This window comes from Ursus maritimus, unplaced genomic scaffold, assembly GCF_017311325.1.
Source record: "Ursus maritimus isolate PB19 unplaced genomic scaffold, ASM1731132v1 scaffold_23, whole genome shotgun sequence".
NCBI lineage: Eukaryota > Metazoa > Chordata > Mammalia > Carnivora > Ursidae > Ursus > Ursus maritimus.
In genome coordinates, this window is record NW_024424786.1 from 22,700,063 (window position 1) to 22,706,508 (window position 6,446).

General features: G+C 40.1%; 1 pseudogene; it reads left to right on the plus strand.

Annotated features, from left to right (window-relative positions):
* Positions 1–5,996, plus strand: part of LOC121104826 — a 130,661-nt pseudogene extending 124,665 nt beyond the window's left edge.
* Positions 5,997–6,446: the final 450 nt, after the last annotated feature.

Consider the following 6,446-nt stretch of genomic DNA (forward strand, 5'->3'; position numbering starts at 1 on the left):
AATATTTAATATTTGGCCCCTTCTAGAAAAAGGCTGCTGACCCCTGATTTAGTGGATGAAGCCTGAGTTTAAGAGTAGACTAATGAAGCTAAATAGAAATCTTTGATATGCTCTTTGTTAGGTGGAATTTCAGAGAAATTTACTTAGTACTCATGAGCCTGTATTCTTCTCTGTGAAATAGATATGCCAACAGCCAAATTCTTCTCTAAAGTTTATTTCATCTCAATCTAGGACTATTGCTATAGGCTTTAAATTATTTTTCCAGTTTATTTTTTCAAATCAGCCTGGTGAAACAATGACAGATAATCCTATATTATGGTGTCATCTCAGGAATATTTCATAACATCTCTGTTGTTTAAGGCTGTTTCAGATTTAAGTGAAAGAATCTCAGCTTGAATTCATTTAGCCAGATAAACATTATATTATATAATTGCATATAATTTTAGAGCTTCCTTTTTAAATTTTATATATACACACACATGTAGTATATAAATAAGCATATATGGTGTATAACGTATTATCCATATAAAATGTGTTACTCATATGGTGTTATAAAAATGACTCCTTTAAAGTGACGTTAGAAAAATTGCCTTACCATCTATATACTACTTACAAAAATAGACTTCAGTTTATTTAAAGAACTAAATGTGAAAGTTACAAATATATGATAATAAAAAAATGTAGGGGAACCTCTGCAATTCCCATTCTTAGAATTCATGAAACAATTTTATTCTAACTCTGTCCTTACACCTCATCAGGTCTTTATCAACACAGGAACCACTTTCTGTTCTAACAACAATGTTCAGTGCACAGTAATTATGCTACCCTTGAAGTTGTTTTAGATACCTTTTTACATTTTATTCCAAACCCTAAGTACCCATTTATCTAAGATGAAGACAATATTTTAATTAATCCTCCATTTTTTTTAAAGATTTTATTTATTTATTTGACAGATATAGAGACAGCCAGCGAGAGAGGGAACACAAGCAGGGGGAGTGGGAGAGGAAGAAGCAGGCTCATAGCGGAGGAGCCTGATGTGGGGCTCGATCCCATAACGCCAGGATCACGCCCTGAGCCGAAGGCAGACACTTAACCGCTGTGCCACCCAGGTGCCCCTAATCCTCCATTTTTAAATTAGTACCTTATTAAGCCTCACATTATTTCTTGTTAGTTTTTCTATATTTTTCATCCTCCTGAATCTCTTTCTGTATGAATATACACGCACACACCCATCTCTCTATAATGTATAGAAAATATGCATTAGATGCATTTATTAGACATACTATGAAATAACTTACAGCAGCAAGAAACAACCAATAACAAATTAGATAATTGGTGACATAGATCTTAAAACAATGTTTGAGTTAAGTAAGATACCTCTCTTTCTAACTCAAAAAAAATATCGTTTTGTAATCTCTTCATGTTGCCGTTTATCTAATTGATTACTTCTTTCTGTAAGGTATTCTGTAGCATATGTCTAAAAAATTTACTTACCCATATCCTTATGATAGACATTTAGGTTGCCATCAAATCCTTTTCATTGCAGAGTGCTACAGTGACTACATTTGACTTTTTGACTTACCAATTTTTGTAAGAGTATGTATGCATGTATGTATTTTTGTATCTATCCTAAAATTCATATGTCATCTCAAGGGATTCCGAACAGTCAAAACAATCTTGACAATAGGAACAAAGTTGGAAGTCTCACACTTCATGATTTCAAATTTACTACAAAGCTATGATAATCAAAACATTGTGGTACTGGCCCAAAACCATATAGATGAATGGAATAGAAGAGGAAGCCCAGAAATAAACCATCATATATAAGGCCATGACCATTCAATGTGGAAAGGACGGTGTTTTTAACAAATGGTCCTGGGAACATTGGATATCCATATACAAAAGATGGTAGTTGAATCCTTACACCATATGTAAAAATTAACTCAAAATGCATCTAATATTTACACAATTAGGTTTTTCAAATTAATATAGTTTATTAAACTATTTTTTTAAATTAAACTATTTTATATTCTACATGTATAGAATGTTCACAGTGTTTACTATACATCACTTGGTATGCATGGATTGATAACTCACTGTCTTCGTCCTCAAAGAGTTTATAGTGCAATAGGGAAGATAGGGGGAAAACCAAACCAATAATAATATCTGTATGTATGTATATTTATCATATGGGTCACAACCAAAAGGCAGTTTTAACAACATTCTAAAAAAGCATATAGATTATATAATTAATGGTTCTGCCATGATATGTTTGAATTCAAAATAAATATGGAGCTAACACAATTCATGGCAACTACTTAAATTGTGTATTTTTAGGCCGATGTTAAGTCCCCTAACTATCATTTTACCAATATAACTTTTGACAAAGTCTATGGAATTCATGCATTCAGAGGATGCAGAATTAATCTTTGGAAAATTCGAATAATATAATGAGTCTATAGGAAAAATATTTAGCTTTTAAATTGTCTTAAGTTAGATGTTTATCTATTTATAGCTTCCTTAAGCTTTTTTTTTTTTAAGTTAATGTCCTTTCCTTTTTCCATTTAACTTCTTCACTGCAAGAAATGACTACTCTGCCCCCTCCCTCTCCTCACACAAAAAAGGCTATTTCCACCTGTACACATTTTTAATTGAATCTCTTATTGACTTAACCTGCACTTATGTGATTTCTCTTTTGTGTTTTATTCAGTAATTATCAAAGGAATGATTTAAAGATGCAGGTTTTACTGAAATGTGTAAGGATGAGTGTTTTATGTAAAGGGCAGCAATCTTTATATTCCAGGCTCCTTTTATTGTACTGTAATTCAGGATCTGTTATTTAAATGAAGTTGAAAGACAACCTATTCACCAGCTGGTAATTATAGACTGTGAATTTGGAATTCTTGTGGCTTGATCTCATTGTATACTGTTTGAATAGAATATATCGAATGAAATCTGGGAAAATGCAAAAGAAATAAAATTGCGTACACAATTAAAATCCAAAGATGGTGTTTGCATCTTTTGCTTTCTCAGAACCTATCGTGTTTCTGATATGTTACAAATGTATTGAAGAATTTGTTCTAAGTATTCAGTAGTTTACAAATGATGTAATGAATCAGAATAAAAGCAATGTTCTCCTCCAAGATACTAACTTCATAAAAGGAAATTTCAACTCGTATAGAACTCTTAATAATAAAGTATTGTTTCAACTATATAGCTTTGGATTATGTACATTTTCTTGGTGAATGTAACCACTGCTTTTCTGTGCATTATGAAGCCAGGAATGGGGGTGGGTAATGGTATTAAAATCCCTTTATGTTTTACAAAATGTTATTATATACATTTATCAACCATCTTATGTGGGTGTCTGGGCAGGTATTATTAGTTCTTTGACTCCCAGTTAAAATTTCTTGCATTCACTAGATTACCAATCTTTTGTTTCTGAAAAATATAACCAACTGTGGTAGAATCATTGGAATTATCAAATGGCCTGTAAATATAGGCCCTAATTTGTGATTAAAAATACTTCAAAGGGAAAACAGAAAAAATATGCTACCTAGCTTCCAAATGTATTTATCATAAAAATGATACAGTGATCAGGTTAACATTTTTATTATTAACCTGGTTTCGGATTATGCAAGGTCTGTCTGGGAGGGAAAACAACTGTTGTCATTTTCCAAGTTGGGGTATGGGAAGATAAGTTGCCACATAAATGTTCCCATAAAGAAATTAACTGGATAGATCATGAAAGAAAATAGGAGAAGAGACACAAGGTTAGTGGGTTCTTTAAAGTTAATGGGTAAGACCTGGAGTAAATTCTTCTTCAGAGTTCAAACTAAACCATTCCAAGAGAGTGAGGCAAGACCACCACGTTCTCAGAGCATTTAAAAAGGTCAGAGGCAAGACGATGGAAATGATGATGGGAAGGGGTGTGAGACAGTGTACTTGTGTTTGGGGACATTTATAGAGCAGGACCTTTAGAGTCACATCGACCTAGGTTTAAATCCTAGACCCACCACTTTTCAGTGATGTGAATGTCACAGCAGGTCAATTTCAACCAAAGCCAAATCAAAGCAAACATAAAATTCTAAAGTGATAAGCCAGAGCAGTGTGAAGTTTTCAAGGGAAGTATTTACAGACAAGTTCAGGGTTCTAGAAAGTCCCCAAGGACATAAACACGTTGAGAGAGAGGACAGAGAGAGGATACATGAGGGCTCTTTCTTTGGAGAGAGTTACTTGTGTTCTGTGAGTCTCTGCCACCCCAAAGCATAGGTATGAGCGTACCTGTCCCCAACCTCAATTCTACTGAAACCGGCTTCTATGGGACTCCTTGGAGTGCTTGGTATGTGTTTCCTATAATTGTAGGGAAGTAACACAATGGACTCTTGTTGAGGAATATAAAGGCAAGAGTCTGTAGCAATCAGCTTGAGACAGGAGAAAGAGACGGAGAGATACTTCGCGTGATGAGTGAGGCCAGTGACAAGGAGGTGGAAGTACCAGTGTCAGATGTGTGTGATGTGGAGAAAGAGTCAGTCTGAATTCATTTAAAACACTGACCCAGCAGAACACAAGCAGGGATGATGGGACCCGAAGAGAAAAATCCTGAGTGGATAAGCTGCCAAAGGCCAGGGTTTGAAGGAGAAATGGCAATCCAAAGAAAATCGTCATTCGCATGCAGCGGTGTATCATCAGCTGTTCGGGGCAAGGTGGGGTTGTGTTGATTCTGAGTAACATGTGAAGGTGATCGCGGAGGAAAGCATTCTGCTCTGAGCACCTGCCAGGGGAAGGCATTATCAAGCGTCGCAAAAGCAATGTCTTGTTTAACAAGAACTTTATTCTGCTTTTACCTGTCTTCCCCAACATACCCCCACTGTGTACCCCACTCAGGAAACAAACACATTTGTTTCCTGCAATTTTTTAAGTCATATGTGTATGTAACAGGGGGCTGCCTTTTACTCTTTGCTGGCACCAGAAGAGTGCAGACCAGCACTGGGAGTGGAGGCACCGCCGCCCTCCCGGAGGAGAGGCAGCCCGCGCCCTGAGTGGGCGTGTCCACACCAGAAGCGTGCGCCCGGGCACAACTCCGCCCCTGGAAGCCGGGGCGCGCAGCCGCAGTCGTTCTTGTACCCTTGGTGCTGCGCGCGTCGCAGCGTTCGGCGGTGGCTCAGCCTGGACTTGAGGTAAGCCGCGGAGCGCTCACTGCCACAGTCTTCGACTTAAAAAGAAAAATTCTCCAAAGGATTCTGCGGCAATAGTTGGGCCCCTCAGAGTCACACACTTACTAATCTTGAGCAATACAGGGAACAATGTTAGTTTTAGCCCATGCGCCTTCCAGAAAGCCCCACCTTGACTCTCCAGATCAACAAGCACACACCGGTTGGTGATGTCTCCTCGCTGCAGTGTGAGGCACCACGTGTGTGAGCAGCTATCTGCCCACCGTCCCTCCTGGTGCTCCACAGCTTCGGCCCCCACTGCGTGCACGTGCAGCTCCTGGCCACCATGTGCCAGACGCGGCTCCCCTCCATCAGCGTGCACAAGGGGAACCAGAACACCATCCAGCATTGCCTTCCATCAGCTACAACTCCACTCCTGGAGCGTCGTCACCACCACCATAGCGTCAAAGTCGTTCCTGTGGGTGCAAGTCGTGGGATGATGAACGGTCTCCCGGAGAAATTCTCCAATACGAGCCACCTAATCAGTGATCTGCGGGCAACGGGTGCAGGACTCTCAGAGAATGAGGCGGAGCGCGAAGGTGAGCCCCTGACTGAGCTGCCCCAGGCTGTTGCCATAGTGGCTGAGCACAGTGAGCCTCACTGAGAGCCTCATCAAGATCCAGGAGGGTGGCAGTTTCTGCGCAAGAGGTTGGAGGAGCACCAGGCCACCCTCTTGCCCAGAGGCAAGACCAGCAGGCCCAGAATGTCCAATGCAAGCACGAACGGTGAGAGGCCCTCAGAAGGAAGAGCCTGGTTGACATGAAGGGCATGGGTAGAGGCTGACGGGACAGTGATGCCTAGGATCCTGGGGGCCTGCCCAGGAAGCAGAGGGGACTGTCTAGCAGTAGCAGGAGGAGGAGGAGGGGAAGTGGGAGGAAGGGGTGGGGTGTGCAACTGGATATTTCTGGCAGTTGGTGGTGAGGAGCCTGATGAGAACTTGTTCCTAAAGATGGCCAAGAGGAGAGAGCCCGTGGGGCCCCAAGGCTAGAAGCATCTGGTAAAGTGGAGGCCTCCAAAGACCATTAGTAAGAGCATTTTTACACTTTTATGAGTTTTTTGTTTTGTTTTGTTTTGCTTAAATGGGTGTCTTTCTATCTCCATTAGGTGACAGTGCACTTGCTAGTGGAAGGTGAAATGACAGATATGTAGGCAAAGTTAGGGGAGCACAGAGGTCAGGCATGGGTCCTAATGGCTCTCTGTTCACCCAGTGAATTCTCCTGGATGGGACCAATT